Raw genomic sequence first — 14,159 nt, forward strand, 5'->3', positions numbered from 1 at the left:
ATCTCAAGGAGAGGGGGAAAGGAGGGAGAAAAGGTCAAAATTTAGAACTCAAAACTTAAAAATAAACTGAATGTTAAAAAATTTTTTATATGTAATTGGGGGGAAAATAAAATATTATTTAAACAACCACATAAACAAGTAAATTAAAAAATAAGTGTCACACCAGTAGACTTAATTATAACATGAGGTGTGCTCCTTTGACGTAATTATGTAACCTTGGGCAAGTCACTTAATTGCTTGTGCCTCAGTTTACTCACTGTAAAATTAGGGGGTTGGACTAGATGACCTCAAGGGTCTCTCCTAGCTATAAATCTATGTTGCTATGCTGTAAAATATTATGTTCTATGCACTTATACATGACTAATGGAAGAATTTATATGATTTAATTAACACGGGTTACTCCTGATACAGTGGTGTGGAAATTCCATTCATTGATGAAGATTTCTCCATCTGCATAGATAGATGTTATATCTTAATTGTCCAAGGTAATAAAGAGGAGGTGACTTGCTTGAGGTCACACAGTCAGACCTGAGTTTGAATCTTCATTCTGCCCCTTACTATCTGTGTGACTTTGAGCAAGTAATTTAATTTCTCTGGGCTTAAGTTTTGTTTTTTTTTAATCTGCAAAATGAGTCCCTTCTAGTTTTTAATATATGATCCTATGACTCCAAGACAAGTTCTCTTTCTATTACACCAGACCGACTCATATAAATAGACGGTTTGGTAATTAATCTAATTAGGTACAGTCTCATGATGTTTCTTGGATTGTTTTAGTGTCATTTAACTTTTTGTTTCTAGATGTCTTATCTGTCTAATTAGAGATATCTTTAAAGTCCCTTCTACATATAGGACAGTAATTCAAAGATGAAAAAAAAACCCAACTCTTATCACTGACCTCAAGGAATCTAGAAGAGACACACACATGCAAATAACAATAATAAAAGTCAGAATATGATTAAGTGCTTGAGATATCAAAGTGTCCTCAGAAATTTAATAAAGAAAGTATCATTTCTATCTGGAGTGATCAGGTCAGATGTTTGTGGAAGATATGGTACCTGAGCTGGGCCTCAGGGAGGAAAAAAGGATTTCAGCAGAAGGTGATATAGGAGGAGTCCATTTCAGTCAGGATATAGTATGTGCCAAGGCATGAAGGTAGGACCAGGCCAGTTAGAATCAGGGAACAGCAAATGCTCCGCTATGGCTGGAGTATAAAATGCACGACAGGGCATAACGTAAAGTACATCTGGAAAATTAAGTTGGGACCAGATCACAGACAACCTTAAATTAAACAGTTAAGGTTAAGGAATTTACAGGTGTGTTTATATTTTGTAAATAGTGTATTAGAAAGATTACTTATGGCAGTTATGGAAGATGGATCGAAAAGGGAAGAAACTTTAAGATCTGTTAGGAGGCTATTAAAATAGCTCTCTTTCTACCACACCATGACTATCTCTCTGAATCTACTTCCTTGTTTGAAAACAATGGAAGAAACAATGCTTGCACTACCTATTTCACAGAGTTCTTGTAAAAAGCCCACTTTTTAAACTGTAAGAATTTGTATAAATGTGAATTTTCATTTTCTTTCTGTGCTAATTCTCTTTTCTTGATCTATATGTGCCATCCTTTAACCTATATCCCTTTCTTCTTTGGAATAATTCTTTTCATCTCCTTTTCATCATTCACTTTGCTCCTTTTATTTTTTTAACCTGTTTTCTCTATTCCAGTTCATAGAGATCCATTCTTGAAAATTCCTTTGAATCCCTTGGGAAATCCTTGGGAGATCTCTTGGGAGAGATTAACAAATACTCAAAGTGGGGAAGGGAGTAAAAACCAATCCCAATAGGTCACCAAGGGCCATGAAGTTTCCTACAGTACAACATTGCCTCTCCTTGGCCAAAACTATTCCTGAGCCATGCTTTCTTTTTCAGCAGCGTTGAAATAATATTGTACTCACTGCAATTTCACAAGACAACATTTCAGATCAATTTGCTCACACAGGAAAGCTATATTTGGAAAGTTTGAGGCAAATAAACCATGGCTTTTATTTGGCAAAAACAAATCCTGTTTTACAGAAATTGTGTCTTCATTTCAGAATATTTAGATAAGTTAATACTACTATCAGAAGAAAGGAAAAACTTCCTTGTGTCTGGTAAACTTTCTTTTTGCTTTCATTGGTAACTGCAACAGTTTGATCATCTGTAAAAACATGAAATGCTCAGTTGGATCAATAATTTTGGTACTAGCAGGTGCTTAATAAGTGTTTATTGATTGACCTCATCACTTCAGGAGTTCCCTTCAATAATGCAGATGGTGACCCATCCCTGCCTGTCCATGTTTGTCCTATGCCACTCTTTTCCATGTCCTCCCAACAATTCATCACAGGAGTCCACCCAATGTGCTAGAAGCCTTCCTCAATTTTTTTTTCTGACACAGTGATGGTATCAGTAGGGCACTCAGGCTGTCTGTCATCCCTTATCCTCACCATTTGCCTAGCTCCTCTTTTTTATTTTGATAATATCATTTGCTCCTTTTTGGAGTTCCTGATTGATTTAATCATGAAACCTGCTCACATGTTCCATGTGCCTCTCCATTGCCCTCTGGGGGACACTGATTTTTAGTTTTTCAGAGGCAGTTATATTCCATGTCTGACTGCCATTTTCCAGCACTAGTGGAACATTAGTATTGATAAGATGGGCCTTTGCTTTCACAGGAGGCTTGGGGTCGGTAATACAGTTTTACAATTTCTAGGAAACAATCCAACCTGCTTTGTTCAGGATTTATCTTTTATCCATCTTATTTTCTGTCCCAGATATACATACTAATGGAGTAGCTCTATGAGTTGGTCACCCAAATGCATATAGAAATTTGTGACAATATTCTTCATCCACTTGGTCTTTCCTGTGTAGATGGATAATTCAAAATCCTCTACTTACACAGATGCCTTCCTTGAGGTTCTACAATGTTCCAGGGTTTGATTCATTTGGCACAATGTCATATAGAGGACCTCTTCATCCACAGTGAATCCTTCTTCAATTCAGGTTCTCCTTTGTATGTCCTCTATCACATTGGTGAAAACTGTTGGTGAGCATGTATTTCCCTTTTTAATGTTTTGCCTAATGTTTATTATCACAGTTGTTGAACAGGGTTATTTCCGTTGTTATGCTCTCCATGGGAGCTTGAGTAATTTAATGTATTGATTGAAGACACCTTGTAAAATCTGTAAGGTGTCTGTAAGTAAGGGTCTGTTTTATTTATTGACCAAATGTTTGTTTGCAACCAACCAATAATAAGCAGAAAGGAATGTTATATCCTCTATGTCCTTTAGTAGTTAATCGGGAAATACTAAGTATATAGTCTGTTGTTTGAATATTGTTTATAAAAGCCTGCTTGTTTCCCTTCTAATGCCCTCATTTAACTAGTGACCATATCATTATTAAGATGAGGATTAATGGCACTTACCTCCTCTCATTTGTTGTAAGGATCAAATGAAAGTGCACGTTAAGCACTTTGTAAGCCTTAAAACATCTTAAAATTGGCAACTATTATTACTTTGAGAACCACCCTACCCATCTGTTGCCTTGAAACATGATTTTTGGTTGACTGACATCCCCAAAGAAACAACCAATCATATTGTCAGAATAACTCTGAATGAGCTGGTTGGTAAGAGACAAACAAGTAACAACAAGAAAGAAAAAAAATTAACTCTGTCCTTTCAGAGAATCACAACTAGACAGAAACTTATAGCAATATTTTTTAAACTGTGCTATGGAGCTTGGTGTTATGAGCTAGGAGTCAGGAGTTATGGGAGAAAATCGTAGTGGTGGTGCAGTGGTGGTGGTACAGTGGACTGAGTGGTGGGCCTGGAGTCAGGAAGACTTGAATTCAAATCCAGTCTCACATACTTCCTGTGTGACCCTGGGCATGTCATTTAACTCATTTGCCTCAATTTTTTTTTAATCTGTAAAATGGGGATAATAATAGTACCTACCTCCGAAGGTTGTTGTGAGGATCAAATGAAATAAAATCTGTGAAGTTCTTATGCCTGGCATGTCTTATGATGCCTGGCACATAGTAGATGCTTAATAAGTGCCTGTTCCTTGGAGCAGCTGGGTGGCACAGTGGATAGAGCACCAGCCCTGGAGTCAGGAGGACCTGAGTTTAAATCTGACCTCAGACACATGATACTCATTAGCTGTGTGACCCAGGGCAAGTCACTTAACCCTAATTGCCTCACAAAAAAAAAAGTGCCTATCCCCTTTTCCTTCCCTACTAGCAATATCTTCCCTTCTAAAACATTAAATACAAAAATGTATAATAAAATACATGCATGAATTCCTTTTTTCTAGGAAAACAATCACAATAAAAAAAATTAATCCCCAAATTTCCCTGATATTTCATTTATCCAAGGGGTAAAGTCCATTCTAGCTTTAAATTGTATAATCTCTATGACACTTCAATGAACATTTATTGATCTTTTTTTTTGGCTATGTAATGGGGTTAAGTGACTTGCCCAGGGTCACACAGCTAGTAAGTGTCAAGGGTCTGAGGTCAGATTTGAACTCAAGTCCTCCTGACTCAAGGCTGGAACTCTATCCACTGCACCACCTAGCTGCCCCAATATTGATTCTATCAATATATTTCCAGCCCCTAATGTTCATATTCAAATTAATTTGTCCTCAGCTCATCTTGTCCATCCCCTTGTTCTTTTTATATTGGTTTGACACAATAGATACTTCCTAACAAACACATGAAAAGCCCAGACATTATGAAGTTCATTCAATTCCAACAACATAATTTCATGATTGCAACTGATAGCATTTTAAAATTTACCAATTATTAATAGAAAAGTTCATTCTTTTGAACATTCTGTGCTGAAGTAGGACTATCCTGTCCCTTGGCTTCTGCTAGTGTAGCCCAACTTCCCAAGGAGTAAACCTAATAGTTCTTACACGTTTAAGTTTTATTGGAGCATTTAGATTCAACAATGTTTCCAGCCCATTCAACTGCCCCTGAGTATCAGTTAATGGCCTTGGCTATTGTTTGCAAGCCTGTTACCGTCTTGGACTTTGTCAGGCTGCCAACGATTTCAAATGCTCCTTTCCACATTCACTTGATTTTGGGCCCCAGGACTGAACATTTAGCAATGGAATTTTCTTTATTAAAGAGCTCAGTCTGTGTTTGGACATCTTGGGTGAGTCTAAGAGCCATCTTTTTGAAATGACAACACGGGAAACTAGTGATGGCCTATTACGGAGGAGAAGCAATACTGGCAGATGACTTCCATTTCAAGAGCAGAGATATCCTTTGGACTAAACTTTAGTGGCTAGTCATACACACAGCCTAGTTCAGGCCTTCATTTCCTCTTGTCAGGACTGTTCTGACAGCTTTCTTATTGGTCTCCTTGCTTCTATTGTCTCCTTTTTCCCATCCATCCTCTATAAAGCAATCAAAATAATCTTCTGAAAGCTCAGGTCTGACTTGTGCTATATTATTCCCCTGTTTAAGAATCTTCAGGCTATCCCTATTGCTTCTAAGACATTTCACACTATTTGCCTTATTCCCCTGTTTAAGAATCTTCAGTCTATCCCTATTGCTTCTAGGATATTTCACACTATTTGCCTTCATGCACTCATTGTTGTAGGCAAATTGACTTACTTGCGGTTCCAGAAGTCAGCATTCAGTCAGGCTAGCTCTCTCTTTGCACAGGCTATCCCCTATTCATCTCTTGGAAGGGAGTTTATTTAAGGTTCATATCACATACTGCCTCCTACTGGTAGCCTTTCCTCATCCCTTTAGTTGTTAGTGTTTCCTCTCTTCAAATTAGTTTGTTCCTACTTATCTGTGCACATTAAAATTTAGAATAGAATATAAATTCTTTGAGGGTAGGGACTACTTCTCACTTTTTTGTCTTTTTCTCCTCAACAAATAGAATAATGCCTTGCCCAAAACAGGCCTAAGATTTGTCACTTAACACGTTTATTGAGTTGAACTGATAGGAAGGGGATACTCACCAGCATAAAATGAAATGACTAGAAGAAGAACAAGGAAAATGAGAATATTTGGAGGTTGACAATGGACCTGACCGTTAGAGGACCATCTCCTAATCCTCTGAGGTCATCAACATTTGATGAACAGCATCCTGATACAGGTCTTAAGTTTCCAAATTGAATATGAAGAGCTCTTCAGCCAGCAGGTACAGTTAATAGCCTGAAAGTTCCTCAGGCTAGACTAAAATCAGATCAGCATTGGAGTGCTAGATTTGGAGATAGAGGAGCTAGATTTGATTCTTGGTTTTTCCACTTACTACCTGGGTGACCTTGGGCAAATTACTTAAAATTTTGGGGCCTCAGTTTCCTCACCCCTAAAATGAGAAGATTAGAATGATACCAAATCCATGAAAAATGTGCTTTTAAGCTGTACATGTCTTCTTTACTCAAATTAGACTGGAAGCAAGAATTTTAGCTTTAAAGGATTAATACCACTCTTAATATAAGTGATTACACAGAGCTAACTGGAAGTACCAAAAGCATAATGGCCTCATCTCAGACAGCATAGCAATGATATGTTGTATAATGAGGACAAAGTACATTTAACAATGTTCTTTAACATTGTATGGCCCATGAAATACTCAGCCCAGAATTATCTATATCAAATTAATTACACTTTCCAAGTAGCCTTTTTTTCTGTTGTAATGAAAATCATAACAATGGAACAACAAGGCTTCACAAGATTCATGTCAATTCTCTTCCTGCTCAGAATTCAATGAATATCAATTCTATGGCACTACACAGCTCTGCCTTGAACAGGCTCCCACCAGTGGAGAATTCTATGAAAACACTTTCATTTCCACAGTTCATTCTAATAGGTGACACCCAGGGAGTACTATTTCCAATCTGTATTTACAGTTTTATTAGTCATCGCTTTTAATCTAACTTTCTAATGAGCTTTCTGATCACATCCGCTCTTGCCAACAGCCTTGCTGGGGAGATACATGGTTAAAGGTACCTTGGATTGGGGTCTCGTAGAGAAAATGTTTTCCTGCAGACCTAATGTAGCTTTAAAAAAATCACCTCTTTTATGCATGTGTTCTATTTTGTATTATTTATTTGCAATTGTGTTTAGTTTAGCATCCTAATTTTAAGCTCTGAGGGCAGAGTTTGTGTTGTATCATATCTTTATACCCCACCTACCTACATTCTACTCACTATGCTCAATGCTGAGAGGCAGTGCAGCTGTGGTTAGAAGATGAAGAGCTGGCCTTAGAGTAAGGTAGTCTTGAGTTCAATTCTTATCTTGGATGAATACTGGCTATGAGGTCCTGGGCAAGTCTCTTACTGTTCCAAGGGCTTAGGTAACTCTCTCAGAATATAAATTGCAGCACAGTTTCTGGTCTGCTTGGTTAGAGGGTGTTTCTTTGTGAAGAGTTCCTATACCAATGAAATCATATGTCCAGTTCCTCCTTGCCTCTTATTCTCCTTATTCTCACCCTGTACCTCACCTCAAATTCCTTTCAGTGGCTGCCAAAATGCTCACCAAAAAGTGTTTAATAACATTTTAAAGTTCATTTACTGAACCTACAAAGACTGAAATGCCAATGAGATAAAGCAGCTATGGTACCAGAATGCAACTGTGATACAATAGTTAGAGGATGGGATTGGGCATCAGAGGACCTGCTTCAATCTGGCTTTTTTAATTAACCTATATGACTTTAAGGAAACTCACAAACTCTTTGGGCATCAGTTTCCTCATCTATAAAATGAGAAGGATAAGGTAGAAGGTCTATAAAGCCTCTTCTAGTTCTAATCTGGGCAGCTAGGTGGCATACTGGACCTGGAGTCGGGAAGATATGAGTTCAAATCCAAGCTCAGACACTTACTAGCTATGTGACCTTACCATTTGTTTGCCCTGGTTTATCCATCTATAAAATGGAGGTGGGGATAACAATACCACCTATCACTCAAGGTTGTTTTGAGGATAAAACGAGATAAGATTTTTAAAGCACTTTGCAAACCAGTACACTGAAAGGAACATTGTCTTGAAGTCAGACAGCTAAGGTGTTGAAGTCCTGGCTGAGCCACATTCAGTTCAAGAAATTTTATTAAGTATCTTCTGCAGGCAGGGCCTTGTGCTGGGAATACAATGACAAAAATGAAGTAGTCCTAGCCCTCAAGAAGCTTATGTTGTCTCTCATAGAGTAGTTGTGAGAAGTACTTTGTAACTTGCAAAGCGCTGTATAAATGTAATAATTCTCAACCTACAGGTCTCTTTTAAATTTTTATTTCTGTTGCAGACTAGTACAAGTGTTGTTTTAAGTAGAAAAAAAGATTACATAAACCAACCATTTCACAATCATTCCTATTTTTTAAAAGTCTTATGGAGAGGAAGTCATGGGAACACAGAACAAAGGACAATTTGGAATTTAAACATACACAGAAAAGCCACTTAAATATAGTGACAAAAATCTGAGCACTGGAAAGCACTTCAGAGGCCAGCTGGTCCAGCCTCCATCTGGACAAGAATTTCTTCTATCCAAATCATCATTCACCCTTGGCTTGAAGGCTTCTAACCTCTGCATGCTCTGATTTGTTACACAATTGATAAGGCCTAAAGGGTGAAGTACAAAAGTATATTTTTTCAACATGGAAGACTAATGTTTATGGAGTTGGCTAATTTGTTTCCTTTGGCAAATGGTTCTCTAGGGAAAGGAAATCAATTAAAATGTTGCATGCTACTATACTTGTGAAATGGAATGGGGAATACATTTTTCATATAATTACATAAATGAATCTCCATTCCAAGGCTTTAAAAATATGACTTTATCAAGACTACAGTGAATTTGCAAATCATTGCAACCTTTTACATTACAGTAAAATTGATTTTATTATTCCTAACCCATAAATCAAAGGTCCTAGACAATACCAGGCTTGCTTTATCTTGTTACAGAGATCTGGTGGGTGAGAAAAATCATAGTTGCAGAGATGTGAAAAATCATTTCTCTTGGAAATCTGTGTTTTGGAGACTCAGAGTTCTGACCAAAGTTGCTCAGAAGGACATCTCCAATAATGAGATTGCATTGAATCTTCTTATCTTGGTGAAACTCCAACCCAGGCCTGAACTGATTTTATCCTACTCAGATTTGGGTGAAGACAGACTTCCAAGACTAGGAGTGGTGATACCGGCCCCTGTGGACTGAGTGATCTAAGGAACCCACACACCTCCTAGTATCTTGGTTATGCTAGTCACAGTTGATTGGCACCCCCTTGGGAACAACTACTCTTTGAAGGGCATATAACACTGCACCCCAAAATCCCAAACCAACAGCTCTGAACTGGCCCCCTTAGGGAGGCCCAGTTTTTGGACTGAACTCCCACACAATGCATGTTAAGCCACTTTGAGAAATTAAACCATGGACACATGTACCCCAATTTCATTTGTCTCAGAGCAGACTCAGCTTCAGATTGGGGTTCATGGGCTTCACAGAGAGGATACAGTCTTCCTGCTCTCTTTTAGGAATCATATTTGCCCCTTAGGTTTACACTTTCATTTTAATTTTTATCTACATATTGTTTTCACATCATCTTCAGTTCTCAATCTGTCATTCCTCCTCTATCTAGAAAGTCATCTTTTGTTACAAAAAAAAGGGGGGGGGAAGGGGAACAGTTCAGCAAAAGTAACTCATCAACCGAGTCTGAGAAAATATGCACTTTTGCACGTTCATAGTTCCACACACACACAAAGAAGGAAGAGAATGTACTTTTTTTTCCTACAATTTTAGAATTGAAATAGGTCCCTGATATCTTTTCATCTACTTCCTTCATTTTCCAGTAAGGAAAACTGAAGCCTGGCACATAAAGTGACTCAATGAAAGAAATGAAGCTGGTAGCAAAGGCAGGGCTAGAACCCAGGTACCCTGACTTTTCAGTTTAGAGTTCTTGACATGACACTATGCTTTGAGAACTGAAAATTGGGATTTATATTTTGATGATCTTAATTCAACTTAACATTCTTATTAGTGCCCTTTGATCATCATTAGAAACCATGATTATAATTTATTAATAAGGAGCTGAAAGAGATAGTCACTTTAAGATTTATTAACAGCAGGAGAGGCATGGTGGTATAATAGAGGGTTACTTCCAGATTTACAATTGGGTAAACTTGAACCTGTGTCCAAGTCCTGTCTTTGCATGTACTAGCTACGTAACCATGGCCAAGTCATGTGACCTTAGTGTCCACTTAGTTTTCTATACATAAGACTTTGATTTAAAGTATTTATTAACACTTACTGTGTGCCACGCACTACTCTAAGGGCCAGAAAAGAAACATAAGCAAAAAGAAAGACAATCCCTGCCCTCAAAGACCTTACATTCTAATGGAAGTAAATCATACATTTTATGTGAACTGAAATGGGGCAGGGTTAGGGGAGAGGCAAGGTTGAAAAGTCTGGAGTGTTAGGAACTGAGCTAGGTTAGAAGAAGATATAACTGCCATGGGTGATTCCAGAAATGGAGGTTCCAGTAAGAAATTCATTAGAGGCTAGAAACAGAGGCATCTCTAGCATTAGGAGGCAACTGAGGCAGAGCTGAATCAGGTTAAAAGGCTACAAAATTTACAGATAGATTTCTTAGATCAGTTGGCATGTTTCTCACACTGATGAAACTGCAGGCCCAGACCAACATTTTAAAAAACATTATCATGAATCCATTGAAAACTTATAAGATCTATTCTGGGTCAGGCCAACTGAGGCTAATCCAATAATTCAGGTATCACAAAAATGCAATGAAAACAACTTGCTTAAAATAAGAATAAAAAAGACAGCATTCAGACAAAATGCTATTTCCCCTCTACCTCTTTTTTCACCACTACAACTGCCTTGCCAAGTCAGAAAGGTCTCCTTGCAGGACAGTACGAATTCAGCTAAACCTCCAATGTTCACTGAACATTTATTAAGCACCTGTTACATGCCTAAGGACTGGTGATACAAAGAAAGGAAGAAGATATTACCTGCTCTCTAGCAGCACAGTCTTAATGAGAGAAACAAAAGGCAAATAACTATGTACAAACTAGCTTATGTGTGGAATAAATTGGAAATAATCAACAGAAGTAAAGCACTTAGAATGAAGAGGAATTAGGAAAGGCTTCCTTAGAAGGTGGAACTTTTGTTGGGACTTGGAGGAAATCAGGGAAGCAGGAATGAGAGCATTCTAGGTAGGGGACAGCCAGTGAAAATGCCTGGAATCCAGAGATGGAGTAGTGTTCTAACTGCTCCACTGACCAGTCACTTCTCATCTCCCTCTCCCTCTCCTAGACCTCCCTATTCCCTGAAACACAATATTGAAATTAGGCCAGTTAATAACCTTACATGGCCTCTAAATGTTCACGTGAAAGGAAGAGTCAATTGAGAGAAACTTCATTGTTGAACCACCACCCTGGTCAGCAAGCCATCAGCACTGAGGAAAGACCTTCCTCCATCAGGAAAAAGACTATGGCTTGCTGAAAATTCAGATAATGGTTGGCATTTTGTAGCAATAAAGTATTTTAAATTAACATTATGCATATTTTTTAGACATACTACTTACTGTACACTTAATAGTGACAGTATAGTGTAAATATAACTTTTCTCATTGCGAAACCAAAAATTTGTCTGACTCACTCTATTGTGATATTCACTTACTGAGGTGATCTGGAAGCAAACCTATAGTATCTCTGAGGCATTCGTGGCATGGTCAACTATGGGGGCAATCATTAACTTAGATGTCTTTCTGATCTATGCTTAGTAATTTTTTAATTCAGCTGTACTGATTCCAACCCACATAATCCTTCCTGATCCTTGCGTCATTGACTATTACAATTAAGTGGATCTCTACAGATCACTTCCTTTTACCAATAAGACGACTGAAGGCCAGAAGCAAAGTTACTTGTTCAAGGTCATATTGATAAGAGGCACAAATGGAACTTAAAATCCAATCCCTTCACTCCTAAGTCTAGTGTTCTTTTCATTAAACCATGTTATCTCTTCCAAGTTTCCCCCATGCAGACTGGACAATTAAGCCCATATTTAGGAGCTAGAGTTCTGAGCTGTAGCAATAAGCAAAAGGGCCGCTAATGAGGCCTAGCTAACCAAGGGAAGAGATTGCCTTTTAAACCAGAATCTTACTTATCTCACATCCAGAAAGGTCTAAGCCATGAAAAACCCACCATAGCTGTTTGGGCTTACTTTTCTACTCAGATCCATTAGTAATTTAATTTACTATTTCTACATGTGCTTCTTTTTATACAGTCTACATGCTAGGAAGAAAGGTCTTTTAAACCATGTTTAACTACTGCTCCTGGCCTCCTGGGAGACATGAGCCACAATGGGGAAAGAAAGTACAGAGAAAACAAACAAAAACAACAATGTGAGTTGGTGTTTTGAACCAGTGCCCAAAAAAGTGTCGTTTCAATCAAACAATAAGCATTTACTAAGAGCCTAATATGTGCCAGCCATTGTGTGATGTACTGAGGTGGAGGGAATACAGATGCAAAAGGCAGAGAGGCCTTACCTTGTGAAGGAGCTTCCATTCTATTGAGGAGGTACTCCATATGCACAGATCAGTATATGCAAGCTATGCAGAAAATAGTGATTTTGTTGGGGGCAGCATTACCTACTGGCAATCATAGGATCATAAAACTAGAGCTAGAAGGGATCTCAGAGGTGATCTAGTAAACCCTAATTTAATAGATGGGGAAACTGAGGCCCAAGAAAGTTAAGTGACTTGCCCAAGGTCAAACAGGTAATATGCATCAGACGTGAACCCAGGTTCTGACTCCAGAGCCAGGAGAAAAGGTCACTTTAAGGTGACATACAGGAACTGATTCTTGCAGGGAAATAGGACTTCCAAAGGGAAGGGCTGAGGAAGAATTCCAGGTATGAGAGACTGCCTGTACAAAGGCACTGAGGTGAGAGATGGAATGCTGCACCCCTAAAACAGCAGACCAGCATGGTTGGAGCACAAACTGAATGAGGGAAGGTCATTAGCTCAGCAAGAGGCAGGAAAGCTTTAAAAAGGCCAAACTAAAGAGTTTTTATTTTATACTGGAGGCAAAAGTGAGCCATTAAAGTTTTGTGAGCAAGAATGTGACACAGAATATCAATGGAGGATGTATTGGAGATGAGAGAGAATGGATGTAGGAAGACCAATGAGGAGGCTTTTGAAATAATTTGTGTGAGAAGTAATGAGGGTCTGAACTACAGTGGTCATGCTGCAAATAATCAGAAAAGAATGTATACAAGAGATATTTCAGAGGTAGAATTGACAAGTCTTGGCCATTGATTGGATAAGGGAGTAAATGTGAATTAAGAATTCAGGATGATTCCCCAGTTGTGAACCTGGATGACTGGTGGTACTCTTGGCAGAAACTGAGAAGTCAGAAGGAAGAGGAAAGCATAATGAGTTTAGTACTCAGCATGTTGTGTTTGAGATATCTATGGGACATCGAGGTAGAGACATCTAGAAGACAACTGGAAATGCAGGATCTAGGCCAGAAGAGATGAGAGCTACATACGTGATGTAAACTTGCCATTGAGATAGAAAAGTGAGTCAGTTCTTCCTGAATTAACTTCTCATAGTGTGACTTCATTTTATTATCTGAAGTGCTGTGGATTCTCAAATCAGACACATCTACAGTCAAATGTAAGTATTAAAGAGTCAAATTTCATTCTGGAATACTTTCAATGTTGCCTCCCATCAACTCTTTTTTTGAAGGAATGTATAGGTGGATCTGGACCACCAGTGATTTCTTCATTGTGTAGAGACCCTGATGTGGCAGTGCCCTCCATTGATGTACGTGTAGATTCTAATACATGCAGCGGTCAAATAATAACAAAAAAAAAATAGGAAAATATACTTGGTAGCTGTTGTGTTGTTCCTGAACTAGTTTGCCACATAAGTTGCTTGGCATGGACCATGCTATGACAATGACTCAGCTCTTTTTTTTGTTGTTACTGACAAGTGGCAAAATTTCCCTACTACCTGTAGTGTGTATACACGCACTCTTGTCTCTCTCTCTGAAGCAGGACTTGAATTTTCCAAATTATTCTTGGGATTATTACAGTATTATAATAGATGAAATATTGGTAAATTCTTAACTCATAAAAATTATGTATATATTTGGCCACTCCC

Source organism: Phascolarctos cinereus, unplaced genomic scaffold, assembly GCF_003287225.1.
Source record: "Phascolarctos cinereus isolate Bilbo 61053 unplaced genomic scaffold, phaCin_HiC Scaffold_3;HRSCAF=262, whole genome shotgun sequence".
Lineage (NCBI taxonomy): Eukaryota > Metazoa > Chordata > Mammalia > Diprotodontia > Phascolarctidae > Phascolarctos > Phascolarctos cinereus.